This window comes from Mauremys reevesii, linkage group 3 (assembly GCF_016161935.1).
Source record: "Mauremys reevesii isolate NIE-2019 linkage group 3, ASM1616193v1, whole genome shotgun sequence".
Lineage (NCBI taxonomy): Eukaryota > Metazoa > Chordata > Testudines > Geoemydidae > Mauremys > Mauremys reevesii.
In genome coordinates, this window is record NC_052625.1 from 109,943,142 (window position 1) to 109,958,419 (window position 15,278).

The window sequence follows — 15,278 nt, forward strand, 5'->3', positions numbered from 1 at the left end:
GGCACCCCATGAAATTATAGGCAGCAGGTTTAAAACAAACAAAGAAGTACTTCTTCACACAACACACCATCAACCTGTGGAATTCATTGTGAAGGGATGTTGTGAAGGCAAAAGTATAACTGCATTAAAAAAAGAATTAGATAAGTTCATGGAGGATAGGTCCATCAATGGTTATTAGCCAAGATGATCAGGGACGCAACCCCATGCTCTCGGTGTCCCTAAACCTCTCACTGCCAGAATCACGGACTGGATGACAGGAGACAGTCACTCAACAATTACCCTGTTCTATTAATTTCCTCTGAAGCATCTGGCACTGTCCACTGTCAGAAGACAGCATATTGGGCTAGATGGACCACTGGTCTGACCCAGTATGGCCATTCTTACGTACTAGTTTTCCAGTGCGCTATGGCAGAAATAGCGTTTCATTTACTTAGGACTTAAAAGCAAAAATGAACGAAGCTTGTGTAGGAACAAACAAAAATACATGTTGCACACATGAAACTCCCCCCAAAAAGTCCCTAACAATACCAAACTCTTATTTAAATATGTCACAATAAATCATTGGTATAATGTACTTCCAACTTCTTATAATGGGTGCAATTACTTAGCCGATTATACAAAATTATTTAGAGTTTACTTTTGACTAGGCAACGACCAAGAGCCCAATTCACTTTTTTTTTTAAAGTCTTGATGATACTGTTGTGTTCAAGATCGCAGAAGAAGCAGAAAATTGATTTTTCACAATTTTCCAGAATGCAAAGACTGGACATACTTTGATTTATTGAATCAGGCCCTAAAATTTGCTTTATCATATCTCATCAATTCTTAAAAGTAAGTTTTATCCTTTAACAAAATTTGCTCTAAATGAGATTAACTTTGAGAGCTGATACCAAGTATTCTGTGAAGAGATATTTAAAATAATTACATCAGTTCATCCATTGTCATAAATATGTCATTCACTGATTCATCAACTTATAATTACAAGGCCAGATTCTAATGTAGATGATTATGCAACTTTATACTGCAAAATACTGGCAGAATTGATGACCAAAAATCGATTTGGGGACTAGCCATAGGATTTATATTTACTGCTAGCAACCAAAATGATTATAAAGGAGAAGGGAATTAGCTATGCCGAAAAGTCAGAGAAGCCTGAACCTAAAGGAAATATTATGTAATACTGTAGGTTATATGAATCTCTCCTGCTTATTAATTAATTCAGCTCAGCTAATAAATTAACTGTTTTCCTGCTGCACACCTACCATATACAGTCTATCTCATTTTCTTATGGAAGAAAATATTGTTTTGGCAAGTAAAAGTTGATAAATTTTAATTACTGTAATTAAAAAATAAATAAATCCCATCTTGAATAAACCAAACTCTGAAGAACCTTGTCAAACTTTTGGGTGAAAGCATGCCCCACTGACTTCAAATATGAGTATGAAAGTGGATTTCGGAAATCGACTATTACATATGAAATCTCACCTGAAGCACTTCAAAAGGTATGAAGACATCAGAGGCCGTATGGATAAAAGGAACAAGAACACTGCAGATCAGGTTGTGGGAACATGATATTTGTGTCTGAGAGTGGGGTTGGAGGTTAGGAAAAGATGGGGCTAGGGAAAGCCAGCACCAGAGCCTTATATCCCCTTTTCAATTTTCTGCATGAAAGTTTTCTTTCTTCCTTTCTTTGAAAACAAAGTAGAAAATTTAAGCAAAGAGAAGTCAGGGAGTTGCTCAAGTCTTTCTCTGGACTTTTGTAGGAGTCTAGGGTCTGCTGAGAAACAGCTAATGCACCTGGGCACACCCTTGATGCATTAATTTTGTCCATATACTGTTTTATACCTCAGTAGCTCCCGTATCTCTTTCTAGGGTTGATAGCAAAGATTTTTTCCAGTCATCTAACCTTTCTCCAGGTATTGAATAAATACTCTCAGGACCCAGGGAAACAATCCCATAGTCCCATTCTCTCACAGATTCCACTCTGGCTCCATAGAAAGATCACAGGGCTTGCAAACTAGGCGTAACCAAGAGACCATGAGGGGTGCTAATCCAAAAATTTAATAATGAGTTAAGGCATCTCTTTGCTGCAATTAATAATTTAATAAGAAGATACTGACAGAGTAAATCCTTCAATGCTATGTAAGAAACCCAGGTACCACCACTGGACCCTCCAGGTTCTTTTTCATTTCTCGTCTCCTTTTCTTTCTTTCAAAACAAACCAAGGCAATTCAATGCAAAGAAAAAATAATAATGAAACTTTCAAGTTGAAAATTTAAGCAAAGAGAAGTTCAAAAGTTAATGTTTCCACAGCAATGCTAATGCAAAGTGCTTCCTATTCCTACTTTTGCTTTCAAGGGTATACTTCAGTATACTTCTGTGTATTTTGTTAAACTCATGAATTATGGTACCATAAAATATACTATGTTCATTTGGTATCAAACAATCTGTGAGATTACCCAAGTATGACACATGCACATGGCTCGTATAAAATTAAGACCACGCTGAATCTTCCCTGTCACTGAAAATAGCCAATTTTTGCTTACAATAACTCCTTGCTTAACAATGTAGTTATGTTCCTGAAAAATGTGACTTTAAGCAAAACGATATTAAGCGAATCCAATTTCCCCATAAGAATTAATGTAGATAGTGGGGGTCAGGTTCCAGGTTTTTTTCACCAGACAAAAGACTATAGTATATATATACACACAGTATAAGTTTTAAACAAACAATTTAATACTATACACAGCAATGATGATTATGAAGTTTGGTTGAGGTGGTGAAGTCCGAGGATGGAAGAGGGTGGGATATTTCCCAGGGAATGCCTTACTACTAATTGATGAACTGGCGCTGAGCCCTTAAGGGTTAACACACTGTTGTTAATGTAGCCTCACACTCTACAAGGCAGCAGGATTGGAGGGAAGGGAGACAGCATGGTAGAGAGACACACACCGTGTGTGTGTGTGAGAGAGACATACACATTGCCCCTTTAAGTAGGCTGACTGCACTCTAAGTACATTGCCTTTTTAAGTAGAACAGCAAGTTTAGACAGCAGCTGCTGTGAGCAAGCTCCCTCCATCCTGAGCCTTGTTGTGTCTCCCCCATGCTCTATGGAGATGGGGTAAGCAGGGGCGGCTCTAGCCGTTTCGCCGCCCCAAGCACAGCGGCACGCCGCGGGGGGCACTCTGCTGGTCGCCGGTCCTGCGGCTCCGGTGGACCTCCCGCAGACGTGCCTGAGGATGCTCCACCAAAGCCGTGGGACCAGCGGACCCTCCGCAGGCACGCCTGTGGGAGGTCCACCGGAGCTGCCTGCCGCCCTCCCAGCGACCGGCAGAGCGCCCCCCCACGGCTTGCCGCCCCAAGCACACGCTTGGCGTGCTGGGGCCTGGAGCCGCCCCTGGGGGTAAGCATGGGGCAGGAGCAGGAGGACCCCCCTCCCCTCCCACACAACAAGCAGGAGGCTCCCAGAAGCAGCTCCAAGGCAGAGGGCAGGAGCAGCACATGGCAGTGGGGGAAGGGACAGCTGAACTGCCAGAAACTGGTAGCCTGCTGGGTGGCTGCCGCACATGGAACTTAGGGGAGTGGGGAGCTGATGGGGGACTCTGGTTCCACTCTGGTTACTAGCTCCGACCAGCTAGCTCCAACCATCTGCTCTTTCTCCAAGCAGTGGACAAAGCAGGTGGCTGCCAAACAACGTTATAAGGGAGCATTGTGAAACTTTAAACGACCATGTTCTCTAACTGATCAGCAACGTAACAACGTTAACCAGGACGACTTTAAGTGAGGACTTACTGTACTTACTTCAGACATTGCATTGAAGAGCCTTGATTACTAAGCCTCCTGAGAATCCCCTTCTACCCTTTGGAACAGAGATATAACACAGCCTGTCCTTCCCGCCTCCAGATGAAATGCAGCAAAGACCCTGGTCCAGATCCACAACATTTAACTTGCAGGTGCCTTGAAAATCACTGGAATCTGCAAATTCTGGTTTAGGTACCTAGACTTCCTATACACGGAATGGGAAGAGATAGGCCCCTGAGAATGGGTTCCACAAAAGCCAGCATTTGAGGCAGAAGTTGCCTAAATTAGCCAATGAGAGATGCAGATTAGGGTGTTCTCTACACCCCATCCCTCTCATAACGTTAGGCACGAAGTCCAGGCTGGTGGGAGATTCTTATTTCTGTTTTTAATCTACAGCCAGGAGCCCATGTTCTGGAGCATGATGCTTAAGCACCCAAGCTATTTCTTGCAAAAACAGCAGCAGCACACTCATAACTCCTTATAACCTTTAGCCAAGTGCTTAGGAAACTCACTCTCCTCCCCAACCTCCCACTCCTCTCTGGCCATTTTGTGTGGAGTAGGTGTGCTCTGAGCACAACTAATGGATCGGGCCCCTAAAGCAAGACAGGTGTTGTCTCGCCCATCTTCACCTGGTCTGAGGATTGCACTGAGGCTTAGGTATGAGATGGGTGACCTGCCTGAGACAGCAGAGTGCATGCCGAGAGGCAGAAACTTAGGCACCTAGTGAGTTTAGACACCTACACCTAGGAAGCAGCTGAGGGAAGGGGGCCAGGAGAAGGAGGGTTGCTGATCAGACTAGCAACTAAATCTGGGATTAAGGAAACTAGTTCCCTTATGAATCTGAGCCCTTTGATTATTTACTCCTCTAGCCTTGTTAATTGCCTGGGCAGGAAGTTATCCCATCCCATTCAAATTTTGGTTGGCTAGTTCATGGATACACTCAGCTGTCCAACTTAGTAACAGTAAGGGTAGCCGTAGAATTATAGTAGTGCATGATTGGGGCCACATTGTGTCAGGTGCTGTACACACAGAGAGTAAAAAGTCAGTCCCTACCCCAGAGAACATTCAATCTTGGGACACAATCCTGCAAAAATCTGTGAACTTGCGCAAGTATTGCACTGTAAGTAGCCCCATTGTCTTCATTGGGACAACTCACGGTGTGCAAAGGTAAGCATGTACATGAGTCTTTGCAGGACCAGGGCCTTGGTTAATGCCAAGGTGCAACACCTGGACAAAACAAACAGGCTGGGGAGAATGGGGATGAGGGAACAGTAACAGGACCATGTAATATGGACACAGTTTGGTTCACTACCTGCCTACCCATTATCAGCTGGCAGAGTTCTGTAGGCATCCTGGCAGAAGTGAATCTTAAGGATGGATTTGAAGGAGGACAAAGTAAAACAACAGAACAGTCCCTTGTACCTGCATCAGGTTCGCACCTGCTGGAGGATTGGAGGTATTGGCCCATTAGGGTCCACTACTTTATACACTATTGGCCTAGACTTAATTTTCAGACACCACTTAATGGGAATTGTGGGCACTCAGCACCTCTGATAACAGGCAATGTGGAGGAGATAACATTGTTTTTAAAACTGTTACTTTGGAAATTCCTGTCTTTTTCATGCTTACTGTCTGAAATAGAACATAGCCATGGTGTAATTTGGGGGATTTAAAATACCAATAAATAATTTTACCTTTTCATGATTACACTGCAACACTCAGGATGCTGCACAATATGTACATATTTGGACAACACAACAAAAACATTCTAGTAAAAAACACACTCACATTTTATACAAATGCTATATTAAAAATCAATGGAGGGAAAAATATGGACATGGTGGGAGAAAGTAATAAATATTCAGACATTATATTCCACCTTGAAAATTACCAAGTAAACTGACAATGCAAAAGCAATATACAGCTGTCCCTTTTCTTCAGTTTTATATATTTCTGTTCTTCCTCACTGGTGACACTAATTTGTTTAGTATTATAAAAATAATTTGTAACAGCTATTGTCACATTAATAAACTATGTCAGATAACTGAAAATTTCAACAAACTACTTACGTTAAATACATTAAAAATTCACTGCTGAATAAACTGCTAGTTAAATAAGATAATATAACTACTTTCTTAAGTCATATACATATCCTTACTTATCAAAAACTGGATTCATTAATAGTCACACTGAACTTTAACAAATAAAACCTCACAAGAGAAATGGATCCCAGTGCAAGGATTAATAGTGTACATTTGTACTGTCGTACAACAGATGCTGAGAAAGAATTATTTTTGAAAAAAAAATATTTATTGAGCGTGCTTAATTAATCATACCAGTCTGAATAATTTTCACATTAACAACAGTGCCTGAGGACACACTGGAATGCGGGTTAAAAAGTACTCTCCAATAAATACATAGGAGATCAAAATTAAATATATACATAAGCCTACTATATGGTGTAGATATTAAATGCTATAAGGTATGTATATAACATTGCTATGATATATTATATTTGTATTTTGTAATTTGACTTGTTAAGATATTATTCATTCAGTCAATAAGCACCAATCTCATGCTCTGGGAACATTTACACCATTTACAATTTACATTCATATCAAAAATATAAATATCATATAGTAATATAATATATTGTTATTCATCTTACTTATTCATGGTGGGATACACAACCAACTCTTGCTGACATAAAACACCCCAAAATATGGTAATTATGTACTTATTTTATTTACTTTTTATGTGCATGTACATTAAAGCATTATAGCAACATAAAGTCACAGTTAAGAAACATATTGAAATATTAGTGCCCTGTTTCCTTTTAACTGTGGGATAGCTCTTTGACACCTGCACTAATATCTGTATTTACAGTATGAAATATATAAGTAAATCTCAGACCATCAACTAATGGTACATTTTTCATTATTAGTCAATAGGGACCACATCTGAGGTAATATAGCACTTAAAATACCACAGAAAGAACCACAAGTTGCTTTGATAGATCTTATTTCAGCTCATATGTAAGTATTTCTCTTGCTCTCTTTTTTTAAGATTTGGAAATTTGACTGGTTTGTTATTTTATACTAATATGTCCAGGTTTATCACTCTGGACAGATATATTTTCATGTTGAAAGTATTTATCTTTCAAAAGTGCTCTGACAGTCAAACAAATTTTCCAACAGCAATTATTTTATGTTCTTTCTCAAATGTGTTCTATTTTGTTCATATTTTCAATCCTACTGTAGATTCTTTAATGAAAAGGCAATTATTTTGATTCAGGAATCCTTCCACGTTGGTTTGGACTATTTTATACAAATAATTAGCATTACTTAAAGAAAACTATTGCAGTTAGAAAGTGTGAGAACAACTAGGATTATGAACATGAAAATGTGCAAACCAACAAAAAATATACAATTTAATATTGAAGGATGTGTTTCTGACAGCTAGACCGCTGAATATGTAACAATGATAAAGAATCTGACCACTCATATGCATTAGTTTTTTCCATGGTGTTCTCAAGCGTATCTGAGTACTTCAGAAAATAAACACAGTATGCACTCATGCTCATCCCTTAAACAGAGAAAAGAGTCTCCTTCTTCTCACACTTAACTTGAAAAGTCATCCACATCCTTTTTTTTTTCCTACATGAGATGTTGGAATGTTTTGGCCACAAGGTTAAGAAAGATTCTCCCATTTATCACAACCTGCCAAGCACAACAGGGTCACACCAAGCCAGAATTCTACCACTTAACTAATCCAGCTTCATCACAAGCATGAAACTTCAAAGATTTTTTGCCACAGGCAAAAATTAGTTCTTATTTGCTTTAAAACTCAAGTATCAATCAAGTTAAATTGTGCTTTAGTGGAGCTAATATTTTGAACATTCAGAATAATGTCCATCTTTGCTCCCCAGTCCTGACTCTAATTGAATACAGAGCTTACCTGGTATATGAATATAACTACTTCTGTAACTTTCTCAAAGCAAAAGTAAGTACAACAAAAATCTGACTGACTGATTTTTAAAGATGTAACAAAACCTTTGACCTTTTTTTATTTGATTAAAAAGCAAACTTTTGTATATCCAAATTATATGTGCATACAAATAATTCAAATGCATACATTAATACAGATATTAATATATTACCATACTTCATAAAAGAAAATTTCAAATTATTTTTGCATTCCAAACTTTTTATTGCTAGATATATTTAATTACCAGCCATAGTTATCTATTTCAGGGATAAGTAGCTAGGTTATAGATATTCCTAAAGTATCTTAATTTTGATGATTCAGAGATTTATTCATATGATCAGTCACATGGAAGCTTATTTTTACCTGAATATTAGGGAACTCACAAGTTTGCTTTAGCTTAAACACTAGATCTTTCTGAATTCCACCATTTTAAGATTTTATTGACATTTTGCTTTCAATTCTATATAAACAATATGAATATTGTACTTTTAAAATCAATACCTTCTTAAAGAATTAAATGCATCCTTTTTGAAAGAATGATTATATAATACGTTTTTTTAAATCCGCATTATGTTTCAAGACACTGTGCTACAGTCTTCTTACAAACTATACTGTATTTCTTTTAGTTACTACTTTAAGCTTGCATCCGAAGAAGTGGGTAGTCACCCACGAAAGCTCATGCTGCAAAACTTCTGTTAGTCTATAAGGTGCCACAGGATTCTTTGCTGCTTCTACTTTAAGCTAATTCTTAAATATTGCATTAAGTGAGAGAACATATGGAACACGGGTGGTGATACATGAATATAAAACTTCCTGTTAAGGTTCTATGGAAATGTATTTTTCGATTTGGTTTTATCCTATATTGTTTTGTTAGTTGGACATGTAACTATCATTGATATAAAAATTCCACACACCATATATATGCATTTTATATACAAATATAACATAGTCATACAATTGTTTTATTTAAAAATATAACACTATAGTATAATTACGTCAAATAAATTATCATTTATTCTGAAGTGGAAAACTGCATATTTTAAACAATGCTAATTTTTTTTCAGCATGCCATTTTCAAGCAACCCGAAGTCCATACTAATACTTACAAAATCTACATATATTTATGTGCTGAGGAAGGAAAGAAAGCAGAAGATAAAGGAGGAACAGGCTATTTTAGCATACCTATAAGTGATAATTAGGATATACAGCATTCTCTTATTTGCCTGCTCCATTTTAGAGAATGCCTGGACAAGTTATTAAATCTTGCTCAACATACACTTACGAAGTCATCTGGCTTTTGTATTTCTTTAACAGCTGCAATTACTTTCTCTATATACATACATTATTTCCCCAAAGCTAAATTTGAGATCACTTGCAGGCCACAACCTACAGTGGTGATGCTACTTAATTCATTAAATCATTTAATATGTTATGTAATTCTAAGCATTTGAACAATTGCAAACAAATAATTCTTGCCTTAAAGAAAACTTTTCTCAGAAAAATGCTTGGGAAAACCAATATTTTTAAGCAAGGAATTAAAAAAGATATGTTGCTTATATATCTTTTTAGCATTTTCATTTATTTTAGTTTAGAAGACAAAAATCACGGTGACAAAAAAGTGGCGAGACAGTTAAAAGTCATTCAACTCAAATGTATTTCAGAAAATTGTGAGTAATCTAAGAAAAGAAACATGTAATTGGATACTGCTGCTTGCTGTTAACCAGACCCTAGAAACTAAATTGAAGAACTTATTGGCTGTAATAATTTATCATACCTTTCTTCAAAACAGGTTCCCTAAACAATAAAGCTCCCTGTAGCAGTAAATCAATTTTCACAGATGGACAGAAGTAATTTTCCCCCCTGAACTTTGTTTCCTTTACTAGGATAATAAAACAGTACTCCTAGAGCAAACCCTGTCTGATTCTCTTGAATGAAACAGACATTTAAGAAGCAGTAATCATTATGCCAGCTCACATCATGGCCCCTGAACGCAGCAGAGCAAGATCTCTGCTGTACTCGCCTACTACTCTGACTCAAAGGTAGAAAAATGCATTTGAACATGCTGTACATTAACACTCTATGCAGGAACATATGTAAAAAAAAACATTTTACAGTCAGAATTCATTTTCCAGAAACTATTGACATTATTACAAACCACATCAAAAAGTTCTCAGAGATTTTGCAAAGCAGTAAAATTACAATCAAATGTGAACGCCACACTTTTGCTCCCGAATGTCATATAACACTTCAGAAAAGTTTACCAGGAAAGGTAAAAGGTCGGCTTTTGAAGAAAAATTAGCATTGACACAATAGTATGATTACATTTCATCATCTTCTATTCTAAACAAATGTCAAATTGTGTTAGAAATAACCTAAAATGTAATACGAATAAAATAAATTCACTTCATATCTATACTTAATTAGTTTTGCAAACAAATATATTTTGCCAATACAACTAATTAATTTTATTGCTAAGGCTCTGAAAAATGATAATTTCCCATCAAGACACTTCTCATAATGTTTTAATCATTAAGGATTCCCTATATTAAATTTATCCAAAAAATCAATAAACTATTTACAGATTATATAAAGTATGAGACTTGTGCTGCATGTTATCTAAAATGCATTTTATTTCCTACAGAATTTAAAGTATAATGGGAAAAATGAAAACGAAACTTTTTGAGAAAATACAAAAAATTAGAGCGTTTGAGGAACTCATACTCATGAGCTACATGCTCAACTACTAGAGTCAGTATTATCAAATGTATGTGTTAAAACCAAATTCAAAACAACTAATTACAGAGAAAAAAGTATGTCCTTTTTGTAATGAGACCTGATTGTGCATATAGTACCCACTAGTATCTCTCACAGTTTATCACTAAATTACATGCATATCAATCTCTCACATTAAAATCCATCATAAGCTTACCTCATTTACCTTGGAAGAACTGAAACAAATGCCACAACTGTGTAAACTTAGTCTCCAGAAAAATATACTTGTGTTATGTTTAGCACCAATTTAATTCCACCGTACAGCATCTAAGGTGAGCAGCCCGTTCCAGGACCAGGAAACTCTGTGTAAGTCAGCAGTATTGTATTTAGATCCAGGAACTACTAAAGACACTTTGTTCTTCGTAAAGACACTTTGTTCTCCCTTGAACTGTCACTGTGCCTAGCTCAGTTCAGTTATTTAAGTTAACTAAGAGGAGATCTGGATAGTAAACAAGCTTGGCTCCGACCAATGGCTTTCCACACCCTTCTGTTTATAGTAAGATGACTTGCATTCAGAGGTCACCCCCATCAACAGCTCCCGTCTTTCAGTGGGTATCTAATGTGCTGCATTTATCCCAAGGCTCTTTTAATGAAATCACCTTCCTAGTCTCTGCTTGCCTGCTGTCGCTACGACACATCTGCTCCTTAATATATGAAGAAACTAAGTTTTAAAATATAGAAATGAAATAATTCAGCCTACCAACTGCAAGCAATTTAGATATATTAAGGTTATTATACTTACATTTGAATATAGCAAAACATATTGTAAAGGTTATAAGATTTATGTTAGGCAAAGAACGTAAGTTTGCCAAGAAAACATTTATCTTATAAATAAAAGAAATTCAGGCACAAGGATAATGAATTCCATTGTCTGATCTGGACTTTAAAACTTCTTAAAAATACTCCTCCCAAGAATAATGTATGTGACTGCACTAGATAATATTTACTTGACTATGTTAACATGCTGGAAACAAGAGACAGGGAGTATCCTCAAACTCCACTGTAAAATGAAAAAGTGCCAAGAAAAACAAGGGTCAAATGCCAGAACCTCAACGCAAACACCACGAAGTCAATTCTGTTCTTGAAGAATACACAGAATTGATTGCACTTTAAAAGGTATAATACAAATATGACAGGGTAAATAAAAATAATGTTCATGTCTTCTACACACAATAAATGAGAATTTGGTTGCTACCATTTTGTGTATCCACTAGCATTCCCCTCCCGCTCCCTGCATTTTTATTATTCTTTACAGCACATGTCCTCACAGACCTAACGATGGAAACAAAGCCTACTTCTTGGCCCACACAATACAGACTTTTATTGTATTGCAAGTTGTCTCTCTCAACCGACATGTCTAAATAAACTGTATTTTAAAATGTACGGAAGAGTGCCATGTTTAAACCTTTTATTGGTGAGGTATAGTGTGTGTGTGTGTGTATGTGTGTGTGTTTTAATTTTAATTAAGGGACTTTTTCCCAGAGTTCTAAAGCTATATGTGTTTTCACCTTCTGCCACCAGGCAAAATCAAAAAGTTCAGTGCTATTTTACATGGACACATGAAACTGAAGATGGCACTCTCTCCCCACATGAGTATAAACCAACTTGCTGCTTAGAAATAGTCTTTGAGTGAAAGTTACACCTGCAGCACATTTTCGGCACCAGTTTTTGTCACCACTACAACATTTAAATGACAGATAGCAGCCTGTCTCTGTTAAAGCTAATAAAATATGATTGATGAACTGGCCTAGAAAGCTATGTCACTTCAGATTTGGATATTGTGCCATCATTTGACAGCCCCAACTCTTTATTATTAGAAAGGATTGCCAGGACTGCAATAAATACTTATATTCAGATACCTGTTTTGTGTATTTAAAACTCCTACTGAAAACTTCATGGAAGTATAGTTTAGATTTTTTACTCAGTGTACCTAAGAGCATTTCCTTAAACAGGTGCTTGTCAGCTGTAATTATCTCAAGTATTAAAAGACCAACTAATCCTCGTTTTATTGTATTATGTGGTATAATATAGGTCTGCCTCTCTGACAATGAAAATCCACTGAAGCATATGTAAAGTTTTGGGGAGCGTATAATCGGCTTTCAAATATTGTGTTAGACGTTAGTATTAGACCGATCCCTGTTCTTAACTGCTATAATAATCAACATGTCAGATGTTGAAGTTATAGCATGAGTAAGCACTTGTGGTTTATTTCACCATTAGATTAAAAGACAAAGGAAAAGCTACCATGGAAAATACTGTGAAAGTCAAGACTGAAGTCCAGAGAAAATATATAGACAACGTGAATTCAGGGCCAAATCCTGTTCCTTGAGGAAAAAACCCAGCCAAGGGGCTTTGCACAGGGGAAACCCCATGGGAGTTGGTGTGCGACAGAATCAGGTTCCCCTTCCACCTGACATTTTGCACAGAGCAACAGTGCAATTACTCACATAACCCACTATTCCAGCACATGGGCATTTCGCCTCCTCCTGGCACAGCAGAATCAAGATGGTTCCATTGTTTTTTGGGCCTTGAATGATGGGGGCAATATTTGACCCAATACAATGTTAAAGGTCATATTTTTAAATGTATAAAAAATGAGAAAATGGCAGACAAAGTAGTAATAATCATTAATAACATCAGTAGTGCCTCTATAATAGGTTATCCAGAAGAAGCGTCCTCCTTCATACAAGCGAAGAAAACCACCTCCTCAGCATCTCCATGACCGGGAGACTACTGCACCTGCAAACTGAAATGACTAAGAGGGAACCATTTTCCACAGATGTGATTTCTCTCCTGTGATTTTGTTCTGCTTTTACACAGTTATGGAAGAGGTATTGCCTGCAAACCCGGCTGGTCCTCTTGATCTTGGGGAACCCGTTCTGCTTCTAGATTTGCCTCCTAACAGTTACAGCCTAACTTTTCTCTGCAGGGTCTTGCTTGCAAATGCAGAGGGTGAGTTAAATAAATATCTTTATTGTTATTGTTAATATAATATGTGGGTTACTGCAGCACCAGGGAGTCCCAGCCATGGACCCCTGGCTCCACTGTGCTGCTACTCTAAGCATTCGCTTCTGCCTGGAGATGTGCTTGGACATCACTGCAGTCAGAAGATGAACAGACCACACTGAGTCTGACCATGATCTCAGTCACCTCCCACCACTTTGCTCCATTACCTCCCTAATTCTCTCATAACTGCAACACCATACAGAGATCATGGGGGAAGGGAAGGGGATGTTGGGTTTGTGAGCTATACAGAAAAAAGGAGAGCTGGCAGCAGAGCCAATGCTCTCTTCTTCCAAACCCTTTACCACTACTGTGCACTTTTGCCTCCTTCCCTGATAAAGAGCACCCCATAGTGCACTTAATTATTGCAGGTGGGATTTTCAAAAGCACCTAAGTGACTGAGAGGCACAAGTACCACTGATTTCCAGTGGTCTGCAGTGGACTTCCAAACAGGTTTTTTGTTGTTCTTATTTTCAAAATATTTATCTTATTTAAAAAAGTTCTCTTTAAAGCAAACAAATGCTTTAAAAAACTGAAGCAAACTGGGTAAATTACTGAACTCATGGGAAAAGACACTTTAATATATCAAATTTTACAAACATTTAAACTGCCCAAAATGTTGTGTCTATTCATACACTCACACATGCATTATACATTGTAATGCAAATTAATATGACAGAAACCCCAATCCTAACATTGCCAACACCAAGCATTCAAAAACCATTAAATCCCCCCAAAATAATGAAATTGACCTTAAGTTCCTGAGATTATAAAATATAATAAATATCGTGTCTTTTCATTTGCTTTCTGGTGAGCCTTTAGGTGTCCCACATTCCAACTTTTTTCCCACAACCAGGAGGGCTGGAAACTTACTTTTAAAAAATGAAAACTGAGATTCTAATGTAAGTACACAACTTCATGAGCTGTTTTTTAAAAAAAAAAAAAAACTATCAGAAGATTTATGATAAAATTGTGAGAGTTGACAATGCTGCAATCTTTCCACCCCTTGAAAACTTAATGACAGGTTTTTTCATTGGCTTCAGTAAAATAATGACTGTCCCCAGAATTTGCAAATTTACATTAGATTTCCACCTTGCATTTTTCAATGCAGTGCTGCATCTAGCCTGGGGTTATTCTACTGAAATTATTCCAGATGCCTTAAAAAGTACTAGCATTTGGAAATAGGTATCCAGTTTCAAGAACTTGTTTTGTGAAAACACTTTACAGATTATTTCTTCTAAAAAATAGGTTAGAATGTTGGGTTCAGATTTAGAAGACACTGAAGGCAAAGCTGCAAAAAATATTTAATTCCAACCCACTAAATACAGCTAATTATTACTAGATGTTTATGTTACTATAGTGCCCCAAAGCCCCAATCATAATCAGGGCCCTATTGTACTAAGTGTATAAAGACACGATCTCTGCACTGAAGACTATTTACCATCTGTTGTTTTCACTTAGTTCATCTACTACAATATTTCTGCAACTTCTCCTGGGTTGCTTCTGAAAGTCAGTGCCTCCAGCAACATAGCACCTGTTCATATGCTGACCACTGATTCAGTCTAATTCAAAAGATCATTTCACCTACCCAGCCACAAACATCACTGCCTGCAACATCCTTGGCTTCCACTGATGAGCTCCCTTTCAAGTAATGGCCCATCTTGACTCAGTTTAGCATGTGAAATCTAGTAAGATCGCAGCATGATGTTTTATGC

General features: G+C 37.3%; 1 protein-coding gene across 17 annotated transcripts in view; it reads right to left on the minus strand.

Annotated features, from left to right (window-relative positions):
* EYA4 (EYA transcriptional coactivator and phosphatase 4) overlaps positions 1-15,278 on the minus strand; it is a 231,140-nt gene that overhangs the window by 121,738 nt on the left and 94,124 nt on the right. Inside the window, exon 1 of one of the 17 annotated variants that reach the window (XM_039531072.1) lies at positions 10,718-10,959. The exons of the other annotated variants lie outside the window; for them this stretch is intronic. The gene's annotated coding sequence lies outside the window, so the exon portion shown is untranslated. Of the gene's footprint in view, positions 1-10,717; positions 10,960-15,278 lie in introns of those variants that run through there. 17 annotated transcript variants of the gene reach the window in all.